The 14,394-nt window shown below is 42.6% G+C and overlaps 1 long non-coding RNA gene across 1 annotated transcript in view; it reads left to right on the top strand.

Moving 5' to 3' along the window:
- The window catches only part of LOC110302858, a 17,131-nt gene extending 11,413 nt beyond the window's left edge, over positions 1–5,718 (top strand). Inside the window, exons 4-5 of the long non-coding RNA XR_002378866.1 lie at positions 981–1,492; positions 4,787–5,718. This is a non-coding gene — a long non-coding RNA (uncharacterized LOC110302858). The remainder of the gene's footprint in view (positions 1–980; positions 1,493–4,786) is intronic.
- Positions 5,719–14,394: the final 8,676 nt, after the last annotated feature.

Below are 14,394 nucleotides of genomic sequence, written 5' to 3'. Positions count from 1 at the left end.
CACTTTGTAGACCAGGCTGGCCTCGAACTCAGAAATCCGCCTGCCTCTGCCTCCGGAGTGCTGGGATTAAAGGCGTGCGCCACCACGCCCGGCCAGTTTTTTTTTTTTTTTTTTTTTTTTGTCACAAAATTTCTAACTTCAAAGCTTTATGGAATCTAAGTCGTAAAATCCAATATGTAACAAAATCAGCAGGGCTGCTTCTGCTGTTCAGTTCCATCTCATTGGTCTCAGGGACTTCAGTCTGGAGCAAACCTGTGCTCCAGATGTAGCCAAAGCTGTGATGCTCCATCTGCCCAGGGTTGTTTATCTCCTTTAATAAGCAAGATTAATAACGTTCAGGGGTGCAAGGATGGGCAGTGATGACAAGACTGCCTTGGCATTTGAGGACAGTCTCTATCTCAGTTAATGAGTCCATCTGATTCATCCAGAGTGGAAGTACACAGACCACCCGCCTCACAGCCATCTGGGGAAGGGCAGTAGGATAGCCTTCTGGCCTAGTGACTGCCCCATCCAACCCTCTGTAATGAGCTCTGCATCCAGTTGTTGAGTCCTGCTGTCTAGGAGGTAAAGAGTTAATGAAAATAGGTTGGTGACCCCTTGGAAAGTTTGACCCATAAACATATGCACATCGTTTTGTTAGAAAGAAGGACAAGAAGGCAACAAGAACAAAAGGAACTCTGGATTTCAGAAGGCACTTACTTAAATGGATGGGGTCCTTGGAGTGTCTTCCCCTTGACCTTGTCTCGCAGAAAGGGAGGCTGCAGTCGCCCACGCTGCCGTGGAAGCTTTCAGAGGGGGGCAAGAAGCAGGAATTCAATGTGATCATTGCTAACATCCATTTACAGCCGCATCCCCCCGGGGGAATGTAATTAGATTTAATGGGCTTAGAGCTTCAGAGTGAAAGTGCATGGGATTTGATTTACTTAACTTAATTAGACCTATACTTTGGGTTATCTCATTCAAATGTGTTTCCATTTCAGCTTTGACTCCTGGCCTTATTAGACAGACCAAGTTTGCCTACTCTGAAGAAATGACTGGCTTCTCACTCTTCTTTCACGGTCCTCCACGGTTGCCAGGGTCTGCTGTCTCAGGTCCTCCCAACTTGATGTCAAATGGTGGCTTTGTATAGCATGAGTACCCATAGGGACTTTTTGATTTTATTTGGTTGTCTGTTCTTCTTCGACAGGGTGTCTCTGTTTTTCTCATGGCTGTTCTGGAACTCACTCTGTAGACCAGGCTAGCCTCAAACTCACAGAGCTCTGCCTGTTAAAGTTGCCACAGCCTGGGCTTTCTCCAACAGCAGTGCTGAGCCTCCCCTTTCAGAGCCTCTGTTAATGATGCTGTGGGTTATGGCTTTCAAGGACATCCAGTGTCCTTCCCAAGGGCAAAAGCCTTTGAGAATCTTGACAGAACATCGGGCAAGAACCAAATGTTTTCATGACAGAACAAAAATCAGTCCTGCACAGCCAAGCACGGTACTCTTCTTGATGAAGTGAGACAGCTATTCACACTCATGATTAGCCAGGCCAGCACAGGTAGCTCCTCTCACAAGCTGCCTTGGCTTTGGTGTTTCTCTTCACTGAAAGTAGCAAGGTAACATTGCATGAACTGTCAAGGGAGTGTTGGCAGAGAAAGATGTCTGCCATGGGGTGAATGTAGGCCCTGGAAGAAGGGCAGTCACCAACCCCCTAGGTCATCCCATTCCTAGGTCTCTGCAGGGACCATTAGAACCAGGAAACAATGACGCTCAAGAGGAGAGAGTAGAGACAAATTTCCATTTCCACTGAGGGAGGGAAACAGGCCCCTGAGCCTAAAATTGCTGTCTTTAGACTTTTTCCACCCCCAATCCTTCCACTTCTTTAAGAATTTCAGAAAACTGTTATTAACTGTGGCTCTATTATTACCTTTTAGTGAAGTGCAGGCTTATTTGGGGCTATCTCTTTTTTCTATCAGTTTAAGCACATACACACATTACAGGAACATATCACCATGCAGATGAATGTTTGTCATTGTTCATGATTAAACTTGCACACATATACGAAGAAGCATCCTGCTATGACTATTTTTATTCATTCTCAATAGAACAGTCAAGACCACAGAGTAGACAGTGATAACTACCTCAGGCATTTATTGGGTAACTGCTTCATTGAAGGCACTGTGCCCAGGTACTGCGGCCAGTACAAAAATGTCTGAGGCTTGTTCACATTCCCAAGGGTTCCTAGTCTGACAAGGGAGATGAAGCCACAGATACAGACAACTAATTCAAAGCAGAAAGTGACAATCAGGGAATATGAAGAAAAAACCTGTGCGGTTAGTAGGGAACATTAGATCTTGTCTGATTTGAGAGATTGGGGTGGGCTCTGTGTGATGGGTGAGTGTGGTGGGTGGGTGCGCTTTCTGCTTTCAGTTCATGAGGGCAGGGATAGTGAGTGAGTGAATGGGCAGGCAATGGAAGCAAGTTGAAGCCCCAGAAAAGGGATGAGCGCTTTGTGGACCCCTTCAGGTTGCTTTGGCATAGAAGACAGGACTGGGAGCTGGGAGAAGTAAAATAACCTAGTCCATGATCCTGGGAGTCCTCTGATAGCAAGCTAATGAATTCAAATTTTTCTACTTGCACTATGGCCTAAAGATTGCTCTACACAAGTAACGATGTCGAGGTGGCTTAAGCAACAGAAATGTATCTCTTCAGATCTCGGCATTGGCTGGAGTCAGACAGCTTGCTGAGGCTCTCAGGAAGAATCCTCCATGGCCTCCTGGCTACTGGTGGCTCCAGTGGTCCTCGGTACCCACACCCTTTCATTTCAATCACATAAATTTCTGTATGTGTATAGCTGTGGTTTCTTCTTGTAAGGATACCAGGCATATAGGATTAGGGCATGTCCTTATCTAATAAGAGCATCTTAATTATACCACTAAAGACCCTATTTTCAAGTAAGTTCTGAGTGACCATGAATTTGGGGTTATGCTATTCAATCTACCATACAACTTAAGCAAGATCTGGAGTATATGATGGCATCAACCTAAGAACTTTCTCTTTTCCTTCCTTCCTTCCTTCCTTCCTTCCTTCCTTCCTTCCTTCCTTCCTTCCTTCCTTCCTTCTTCACTTCCTCCCTCCATTCCTTCCTTCCTTCCTCTCTTCCTTCTTTCTTTCCTTTATTTCTCCCCCTTCCCCTCCCTCCCTCCCTCCCTCCCTCCCTCCCTCCCTCCCTCCTTTCCTTCCTTCCTCCCTCCCTCCCTCCCTCCATTCCTTCCTTCCTTTCTTTCTTTCTTTCTTTCTTTCTTTCTTTCTTTCTTTCTTTCTTTCTTTCTTTCTTTCTTTTTTTCTTTCTTTCTTTCTCTCTCTCTCTCTCTCTCTCTCTCTCTCTCTTTCTTTCTTTCTTTCTTTCTTTTGTTTTCTCCTAGTTTAGACCTCCAGGTTCAGTGGGCATTGAATCAAGTCTAGATCAGAGAATACCCTAGTAGCCTTGGTGTGTCCTGGGTCAGGTCTGGCACATTTCATGAACTCCGGACACCTTGCTGTCTGGAATCACGTGGTTCAAGCTCCACATCTCAGGCTCTATGTGGGTGCTAGAACCCTGCCCTCAGCCCTAATTGAAGTAATAAATAAATAAAGATAAATCTATTACTAATAACCGTATGGCTCTAGCACCCTGTCTAGCTCTTTAAGAGGAGCTCTTCCCCACTCTCCTGCATCCAGCTGCCAGCTGCTGGTTAGGGCACATGAGTAGGAGGTCTGTGTAGGATTCAAAGCTCTGCCTTCCCACTCTACTGCACCTGCTTCTCATGGCTTACTTTCAGAACAACATGTCTGTCAAATTAAGAACTGGGAAGGAAGACTTTTAGTTGGTATTTCTCAAAATGTGCTCTTTCTTTCATAAGCAACTAAATATGATGGAAGAAGAAAGCTCATTTGGAAGACACCATTGAGGCATTGATGCATAATAATTCATAATACTTAATGAATTAATGAATTTATTGAGCATTTCCAGTATGACATACTCTACTAAGCACCATAGCTCATTTTTATTTATCCTAAGTGTCCATTATAGGAAAACCATAGCATATTTATCTATGAAATAAAGCATAATCCCTTCAGATTACCACTTTACATTTACAAGGATTAAACAAAATAATGTAATGTATCTAGAAGTTTAAACACACTCTACACAGTAGTCAGCAGTCGTCATTATTAACTAGCATTCAGTAGGTACTGCCACTCTGAAATGCATGTACTCCAAGCATCTGGCACTAGGTGTTTTTAGTGGAACATGATACATTTGGTTTAATTTTCAACTTTTTTAGTGTGTGTGTTTTGTGTGTGTATACTATGTACCGTGTACATATGTAGAGGTCAGAGACAACTTTTGAGAGTTAGTTTTCTTCTACCGTGTGGCTCACTAGGATCAGACTCTGGTCTTCAGACTCAGCAGCAAGCACCCTTACTTGCTGAGCTACCTCACTGGCCATTTAATATTTATTTCATTTTATTTTTTGAAACAAGTTCAGAAAGTTGCCTTGTTTCAAACACAAAGCAATTCTCTTTTGTCAGCTCCCCAAGTGCCGGGGCTACAAGCATGTACCACCAGGCCTAGCAGTTTGAATGCTTTCTAACATCAAAGAATTGCCCATCTTTCTGGATAAGATTAGCGATTTAGTTTCTTCAAAGATATGACAATCATTGCAACACATTCCAGAGTGCAAACTGTGGTTGCTAGGGACTGCATAGATAAGGGTAAAAAGTGGGCTGATGACAATTGTCATTTTCTTTTCTATTTTTGTCATTTAGAGAGAAAAAGCAGTTTGGCAGATGTTTGGGCCTATGTCTGAAGTATACGAGCAACATTCTAGAATGGAATTCGTCAGACAGAGACTGATACCAACCCTGCTTGATTGACTTCTGCGTGGATCTGTTATCCCAAGACTATACCAGTTCTTGTTCTAACACAACCATTGTGGCACCCTGCAGATGGAGGCAGGAAGATCACAGATGACAAGTTCCAGGTCAGCGTAGGTTACATAGTAAGTCTGAGGGCCACCCCACTCAGTTCCATTCTTTAGAGGTGACAACAAAAAGCCCCTCATTCCATCCTGACCACAAGGGAGAGATCTCAGTTTGATGGCTAATTTTCCAACCCCCAACATCCCAGGAGAAACCGCCTTCAAAAGGAAATCTTGCTTAAAACCTTACACTTGCAGGACCTAGTTTTAGAGACATGGTAAAGTCCGTGGAGAAAGGTCAGGATCTCTAACTGTACGTTTTTATTTGTAGCATTAATGTCACATGAGCATGCGCTATACAAGGCTGAAGGTAGGGGAAAAAAAAATCCTGAGACTAAATATACCGTACATAAACAAGTTGGAAAGAAAGTCAACATGACCTGGGTGAGCTTGTTTTGCACAATAGCAAAGTCTCGGGACCTTCTCATTTCCACATTTAGGAGAGGTGAATGTCCGGTGTGCTGGTGCAGCTAAAACTTTCCTCCTCACATCAGGTTCCCACCTTTAAGCAGACGTTCTGGAGATTTGCTCTCTCACGGCATCTTGAGGAGCTTTTCCTCTTTTTTATTTTTTATTTTCTAGAAGAATCTAGAAAAGTGCTTCCAAGAGAGTAGACACACTAATGACATAACTCATTTATGTACATACATACATCATCACATTCTTTTATATTGACTGACACAAATCTGTATAAGATCATCTCTAAACAATAACTACATTACAAAAAAATGAGGGATTTCTGTTATTTGTTCGAGACTGAAGCAAAGTTCAGCCATGAGTCTCAGCTTTTGCCGTGGAGGCAGAGTCCCAGCTCTGGCCACTTAGGCCCCTGTTCTCAGCACTCCTGTAACTTGGGGTTGATACCCTCATGCTGGAGCCACAATGCCTTAGGCATTCCCTCTCCCAGTTACACTTTGGATTTGTTGAAGACAGGGACTGTCTAACAATTCACGGCTCTAGTAAGTGATCCAAGGGCCACATCAAAGAGGCAGACTCAAGACTGTGTGTGGGGTAAGGGACAGGGCTTTCCCTTGGTCCTTTCCAGGGCAGTGACAGTGGACTTTCTTCCTCAGACACAGGAAACATGAGCCTCTCCTCTGAGAGATAAACACAATTGGTCTAATTGAGGCTAACCTGGGATGTACAGTAGGAGGCCAGCCTTGGCTATACAGTGAGACTTTACACACACACACACACACACTCTCTCTCTCTTAAATTTTCTTTTCTTTTTTAAAAGCAGGCCATGATACGACACACGTACATACTGCCAGTTCCAGAGGAAGGCAAAGGTGGGAGAATCCTTGCCAATTCCAGACCAGGCTGATCTGTGTAACAAGTCCCAGGACAGCCAGGATCACATAAAAACCATGTCTCCCTCATCCATAGCACCCAAACAGCACTGACGAATCTGCTTCCTTGTTTAGAACCTTCAGTGTATCCAAGGGTACTTGGTATGAGGGCCAAAGGCTTCACCTGCCAATGAGACCCCAAGTGAGGCTGCTCTTGGCCTTTCTCTGCCTGTGGAGCCCTCTCCCTCTTGTGAGATCCATCTCTATTCATACCAGCTCTTCTTTAGCTCCTCAAAACAGACGGCTCCTTGCCGCCACAGGGCCTTTACCCTGCTGTTGCTCCTGTCTGAATCACTACAGCCTGGTGCCAGTCCTTCTGCTGTGGTTGGCTGCAGATGTCTTTTGTTTGGCTAGGGAAGAATGATTTAGTTTGAATTGAATGCCTAAAGGCCAGTAGATTCCTTCCAGTTGGCCTTGGGCTGTCAAATCTCTTACAGTCTTGCAGGTTAGATGAACATGCTTGTGTCGCCCACCTGATCCCTTGAAGGAATTTGGATTACAATTCCTAGACTAATTAATTCCTACTAATGAATGGGTGGTCTGCACAGATGCCACTTCCTGGAGGAAGCCCTCCTTTCATCCTCCCCCCAACCCCTCCTCCCGCTCCGTGCTTTCCCTTTATGTACAGCTGCAATCTCAAAACTCACTGAGTCACCAGTGGTTGGGAGCTGCAAGCCCAGCCAGAAGGAAAGAAGCAAAAGGGCAGCAACTATTGTTTTCTGTCCTCTGTGATCTGGTGTTCTGCACACAGAAGGCGCTCAATGGTTGCACTGGTGGATGATAAAGGGATAGCATTCCAACACTTAACTCTGTAAATCACTGTGAAAGTCCTAAATGAGGATTATGGAAAATGTTTTTCTAGGCTTGGTAGAGTCTGGCCCTCCTCCCTTCCCACAGACACAAGGTGATGCAGTCAAGTTTACAAAGTCACTGCTTTTGAACTTGCTGAATAGAGTCCCATAGGACAGAAGGAACAGGGACGGACAGGGCCCTGAGCTCCCCATGCTTGTCCAACACAGAGCAGCTCTGCCCCCAGCCCTCCTTGAAGCACGGCCTTACTTTCTACCCTATGCAGAATCTTCTCTCTTTCATAATCGGCTTTTGTACAACATTATCTGAACAAAGCTTCCTCAGGCTGAAGCATGCCTGCCGTATTGATTACAGGATCGCTAGTCCCTGATTTTGCACTTAGCTCTGCATGTGTGATCAATAAGTGTTTGTTGGAGAATGCCTATGTATTGTAGCCTACTTGAAAGGGAACATATTTTTCAAAGATGTGCTCTCCACAGCCCAGGATGGCCTCCAAATTGCCATGTAGCATAGGCTGCCCTGAGCTTCTGACCCTCCCTTCCTGCCTCCCTCCTTATAGGTGTATTATAGGATTCTAGGTGTGAGCCACCCGGCCTGGATCCCGCTTAGTTTTTATAATTAGGTTAGAAAAAAATATAGATTAGGCATATTTGCCTTATGTGCTGAAATACCTCATTGTATCTTACCAGCTTTTTATAGTGTGTTATGTATATTCTTACCCTCTGAAGATTACACAGTTGTTTAGTTATTATTTTTTCCTTAGCTATGCCACTTTCTGTTCATTAACAAACCTCCTTTAGAAAAGAAGTGAAGGCAATAAGAATATGAGAGAGTTACTTCGATTTGCTTAATTTTCCATCTTATGTATTATTTATTCAACCACAAACTATATTTTTAAAATTTCTCATGTCTCCTAAATATCAGGCACTATGTTACTTTTATTGTATTGAATTTATTAATGATTTATCATACACATAGCATTATGGATGGGATTAGGAATTGCACCTTGAGTTCAGGACTTTTTTTTTTTTGGAACAGCACACATTAATTTTTGGAGTAATTTTGAAAAACTTATAGTTATTTAAACTTAAACCTTTTTAAGTTGCCATATTATCATAAAAATCAAAATATTAAGGAGTTGCAAAGGATCTAAATTCCACCATTTGTGACTGGGGAGCAAAGGAGTGCCTGTGGTGGTAAAATGGAACATTTTCCCTAACAGCCCCACCTAATGAACATTTATTAATATCCCTATTTGATTAAAATGTAATGAAGTTTTTCTCTTAAAAAAAAAAAAACAGAGCCCAGAGGGATGCCGACATCCTGCCACCATTTGCAAGTAGCTGAGTCACTTAAGGAACTTGTTCTGCCTCAGAGCTTGGGTTGGGTTCGGCATCAAGGGGTTTCCTGGAGAAGTTGGGAAAGTTAGAGGGGAAGACGGCTGGGGAACTCCACATGTTAAACCTGAGAATCTCAAGGAGACAAAGCCAGATCCACGATTGCCCAATTAATCAAGTTCTAGTTTGGGGTGCACCTAGGAGTGGCCAGCCAGCTGACTTACCCTAGGTCGGGATTTGAGAGAGCAGCACCTCCTAGTCTCTTGAAGCCCCTCCAACAAGGGACATAAAGTGTTCCCCAGGAGCAAGAGTGGGTCTTACATTGTTAGAAAGATACACTAAAAGAGAAGGACTGGGGAAGGATTATATCATGTAATGGGCTGCAAGCAGTTTACATCAGCTCTAAGAAACAGGAACTGATTCTTAATTACAAATAGAAACCTTACCTTGCAAGGACTTAATCCTGGACAAAAAAAGGAAAAAAAAAAAAAAAAAAAGAACTTTAACTAGGATTTAATACAACAAACAGGAACTGCTTTCAACTACAAATAGAAACCTTAACTTGCAAGGACTTAACACAGGACAAACAGAAACTTAGTCTTAACTGTCTTAGACGCAAACAGAACCCTTAACTTGCAAGGTTCCTGTTTTGTCTCGCAAGTGCTGATCTGTTACAACCTCTTATTCTCCAGGAGAAACAATAGACCTGGGGAGGCCAGCACCTGCTGAGTCCAGCTTCAGGGTACAAAGTTCCAACTTCTTCCTGGAGCTGCAGATGTGGTGGTGTATGTAACCTTTTAAACCCCGGTTCTTGGGAAGCAGAGGCAGGTGGCTATCTGTGAGTTCCAGGGTAGCAGGTTCCATGCTCTGCCACCAGCGCTGCACAGAAAGACCCTGTCTCAAAAAGGAAGGAGGAGGAGGAGGAGGAGGAGGAGGAGAAGGGGAGGGGGGAGGAGAGGGGAGGAGGAGGAGAAGAAAGAGGGAGAGGAAGAAACAAGGAGAAAGAGGAGGAGGAAGAAAAGGAGCAAGGGGCGAATAGCAACAGCAGTACTAATAAATACCATATTTTATATATACATGTCCCAAATTTAGTAACTTCTTTTCACTTATCTCTCATAGTTTTCACACTTTATTTTCTCCACACCATCTACACAGAATTTTATCTAAAATTTTAGATTAATTTTGTATTTTTTTATTAAGGACAAAAATTACCATCTCTTGTTTTGATTTGTACAACTAACTCCCATTTCACCAAGAAAATGGAAATAAATTCAATTTTATTTTATAAAAATGACACCTGGAAGGCTTCATTTTTGTTGCTCAGCATTGTAGGTAATAGAATTTGATGAATGATGTAATCTTTAATAATTTTAGGTGGCTCTTTGAGATATCCGATCCCAGCTTTTAAGCTCTTAAGTCCCTGTTACAATAGTGAAATAATTTAATTCTGTGCAGCGCAATTATTCTCAACAATACAATAGCTTTTGGGGTGGTTGAACATCAGTTTGTAAAGTACAGTTTGGAAGCAAGGTGATAGGACTATCTCAGAGAGTGTTTGTGAGGCTCTGTTGAGAGAGCCTCTGTGGGGAGGTTAGCAGAGAGAAACACCGAAGGGCAAAGAAGAGAAAGAGAAACTTCCGACATGTTTTAGGAACTGTTCCTCTTTCTGACACAACATTAGGAATGAAGAAATTAACAAAAGGGAGAAATACATAGAACCTGGTCTCCAGTATTATTGCCCAACTCTCCACTTTCATGCAATCTGTGTAAAGGACTGATTGGTTCTGCCATAGAAGATGAGCAGGCGGTAAAGGCCACTTTTTCAGTCTGTTTTTGTGTCCCAAGGACAACTGGACTTCCCATTTAGTACATCATCATACATGCACATGCGGTGTGGAATCCAACCTCTGCTGAGAGTTACATACCTGAAGAAGACCCCAAATAAAACCTAACCTAATGTAAAATTAAATATATAGGTTCATTCACACAGCAACCGTTTACCATGAAATCATCTTCCAAGTGTCCAAAGTGATTTTGAAAATCATTTTGCACAAAATACTGGACAAGAAACCAACATCAAATAACCTAATTTGAGAGGGGACTTAAAATGGGTTTTTACAAGTATTTTTCTTATTTTTACATTTATTTGTGTGTGTGTGTGTGTGTGTGTGTGTGTGTGTGTGTGTGTGTACGCGAGCGTGCATGTGTGGCATGAATGTAGAGGTTAGAGGAGACTATGAGGAACTCGTTCTTTTTCTCTGCTGTGTGAGTCCTTGGGTCAAACTCAAGCTGACAGGCTTAGTGGCGAATGACTTTACTCACTGAGCCATGGCCCCAGCCAGGCCAAAGACCTCCCCCTCCTTTTTCTTTTTTTTTTTTTTTACAGTTTGTGTAATGGTTTATTGGGTTTTAAAAATTAAACTCCTGCTTGTGTCTCCTTTGCAGCCTCTTCAAACCCCAACTGTTCTTTCCCTATATGTATCTACCTAATTTTGAGGCAGGGTCTTATTACATAGCTCTGGCTAGCTTGTAACTCAAGAGCTTGCCTGGAGCTCATGGTCTTCCTGCCCCTGTCCCTGGTGGGATTACAGATGTGCCTACCCATGTTACAAAGTATTCTGTTCCACTGATGGTTGTGATATTTGAAACATTCCCTGTACAGAGACCCAACAGGTCTCCAAAACTACCAACATCATTGGCATATGTGTGTGCATATGCACATGTATATATGTGTATAGCTGGCTGAGGTTAGTTAGTGTTGAGGACTACAGAGAAAGAATTAAATGTCAGATAAGAAGTAATTCAGGGAAGATGCATAAGAACAGCTATGGTTCCTTTGTGAACCATCAGCTACCCCAGCTCACAGTGGCTTCTGTAACCACATGTTTTAGAGGATGCAGGAAGCTGAACACAGATGCTTACAGGCCAATTATTGCAGATGTTTTTACTCTTTCCCTGCTTCAAATTAAGTGTGTGAAATGAGAGAGGAGATCAATTAATCATGGTTGTGGCTAGGCCCTGGGAAATCGAGGCCAGTGACCTTGGGGAGCTGACAAATGAATCCGATCCCAGGGAAGACGGGCAATGCCGGGTTTCTGGTTGCTTTGCTTTAATCATTTATGTGTGCCCTGTTATTCATAGAGCAAGATGCGGTACTAGCGGCTTCACATTCAACTTCATCAATATTCATCAAGAAATGCAGCCATTCCCAGACCAGCATTTGCTCAGCAAAGCACTGAGTCACAGGAGCACATAGAAAATGGGAAATGTCAGGACAGCCAGTCCTGAACTGTGCAACAGGCCCAGACGGCTGCTGGGCACACTGATGTTGATGTTTTTTCACCTAAGTTTCATCCAAGACAAAGTTACATTCCTTCCGCGCCTTGCCTCTGCCTCGCCTCTCACCTGTGTTTCAGAAACTCTTCTGTCTATATCTCAAGACGTGTACGTCTTTAACAATATAAGTGGTGGCTTTCTTTACACGGGTTTAAACTACCTACCTACACTGGCTTCCACATACACCTCCTTTCTAGCCTGACTACCACTGTCTGAGTCAGTCTGACTCTAACGAATGCTAGTCAGTGGTCAATGCTGTGGAGTCTGCCTGTGGGAATGTCACTCTCAAGTAGGTATTTACATCTCGTATCCATATAAGCATTTGGTTCCTACTATTTATGATGATCTAAAGAGAAAGAAAATTCTTCATGCTTCAGATTACATTCAACTTCATTCTTACATTCATCTTCATTCATTACATTCTTCATGCTGGGATTACAAGTGTGAGCTACAACACCCAGCCTATACTTATTTATCTACTTTAAGGATTTATTCCATTTTGTGTTTACATGTGCGTATGCTCACTGTGTTCATGTTTAGGGCCCCAGAAAGCCAGGAGAGAGTGTTGAACTCTCTGGAACTGGTGTTACAGGCGATTGTAAGCCACGATAAGGATACTGGGAAGTGAACCCAGAGCTCTTCACTGCTGAGGTGTCTCTTCTGCCTCAGTTCATACTTCTCTATTGTGGATTATTATTCTCTGTTTAAACCATCATGGTTCATCTGCTGACAATCGCCCTTGTCCTTCATTGCTTTTCTTCTTCCTAGAGCGTCTGCACCGTATCTGCCACACATATTCTCAGTAGATCATAAATGCTTCATGAGTAAGTGCATATATGCACATAGACACATATCGTGTAGAGGCAACTTATCCTCAAAACACAGTTTGTCAGACTGACCTTGGATGGGCACAGGAAGTGAAGTGTGTCAGGGGACCATCTGGCTGTTGCACCTGTCTTGCTGCCTCTGAGGCAACTCATGCGGCAGTGTGTGCCTCTTTACTACATTTTTCTATCAGCAACATGAAGAGTTCAAACTGAAGGACACTTCAGGTCCTTTTCAGCCCCAGCCCCTAAACTCTACCACATACAATAATGATTCTAAAACAAAATATAGCAGGCTCATCAGCCTTGTCTTTGCAAAGGAATACGCCAAACTGTCATCCGCAGGATTTTTAATCATGATAAGATGTTATTAACAATGCCATGCAATACAGTGAGAAGTGTCCTGTGATGTTAGCTTGGTTAGCCACAGGGACAGAACGTTTTCCTAGTTCCTGAGCAAATAGACAAACTGACAGACAACATCTTTATTAACTCTTATGATCTGGATCAGCTACATGAATTGGATCCTGGGGAGGACCAACAGTAACAGGTATCTGGTTGCTGCCCCCTAATTATGCATGCAGATCTATAGCTGCATGTGCACATGTATATGTGTGTGTATGTGTAACTGTGAGTGTGTGTGTATGTGAGTGTCAGTGGGTTGTGAATGTATGTGTGAGTATATATATAAGTGTGTGTGTGTATGGAAGTGTATTGTGTGAGTGTGTGTGAGTGTGTATGAGTGTGTATAAGTCCATGTGTGAGTGTGAGTATGTATGTGTCAGTGTAAATGTGTGTGTGTATGAGTATATGTATAAGTGTATGTGTGTGAGTTTAGTGAGTGTGTGTGAGTGTGTATGAGTCCATGTGTGAGTGTTTAACAGACACTTAAATAAGGCATAGGTGAGTGGAACAACAAAAGGCTTTATGGTCTATTCTTGTTTTGTTTCTCTAAAGCCCAGTTAACTGTCAAGGGAATGTTATTTGAAAATTATTACACAGGCTCAGAAATGGCAGGTCAGGGTGATTAATTTATGTCAGTGCTCTAGGTCACTGCACACAGAAGAGAAAATAGATTTTGATGATGAATTCTGCTTGTCCATGGTTTCATGTTCTGATGTTTATCTTCTCCAGCTGAGGGTATTTTTGCTAGTGGATTTGATTTTGATTTCCATTTTTTTTCCTTTACATTTTTAACTTTGGAGTGATTTTCAATGAATGGAGTTTTTAGTTATATACTGAATACATAAGAAACCAATTTTCTATGTATTTTTGAATAGCAGGTAAATATTTCCAAGTATTCCTCTTGAAAAATAGCCCTGCTGTTAACAGATACAAACATGAAATAATCAATTGGGGGTGATGTACAGATTAATTGTTGCTTAAAAAGTATCTGAAAATATCTGGAAAAGCTACTTTAAGGATTTAGAATCAGAGCATTAACTCATTTTATAAGCTGGTAGTTTTCAACTCTCTTTGACCATATCTGCTCTCATAGGAACCCATGTTCTGTGGCTCTGAGCAAAAGTTTACTGAAATTATCTTCCTTACAGTGAATGAAAAACTCATTTTATAGAAAAAGTCTTAACTGTTATGGGGCCTGGTGGTACACACCTCTAATGCTGATGCCTGGGATTAAGAGACAGGAAGATCCTAAGTTCAAGGCCAGCCTCTGCTATAGCAAATTCCAGGTCAGTGTGTGTGGGGGGGGGGGGGGGGGGGGGGGATAGGAGGAGGCCC

The sequence above is a fragment of the Mus caroli genome, chromosome 10 (assembly GCF_900094665.2).
Source record: "Mus caroli chromosome 10, CAROLI_EIJ_v1.1, whole genome shotgun sequence".
NCBI classification, from domain to species: Eukaryota; Metazoa; Chordata; class Mammalia; order Rodentia; family Muridae; genus Mus; species Mus caroli.
Note: the sequence above shows the minus strand (reverse complement) of the source record. Positions and strands in the feature narration are given on the sequence as shown.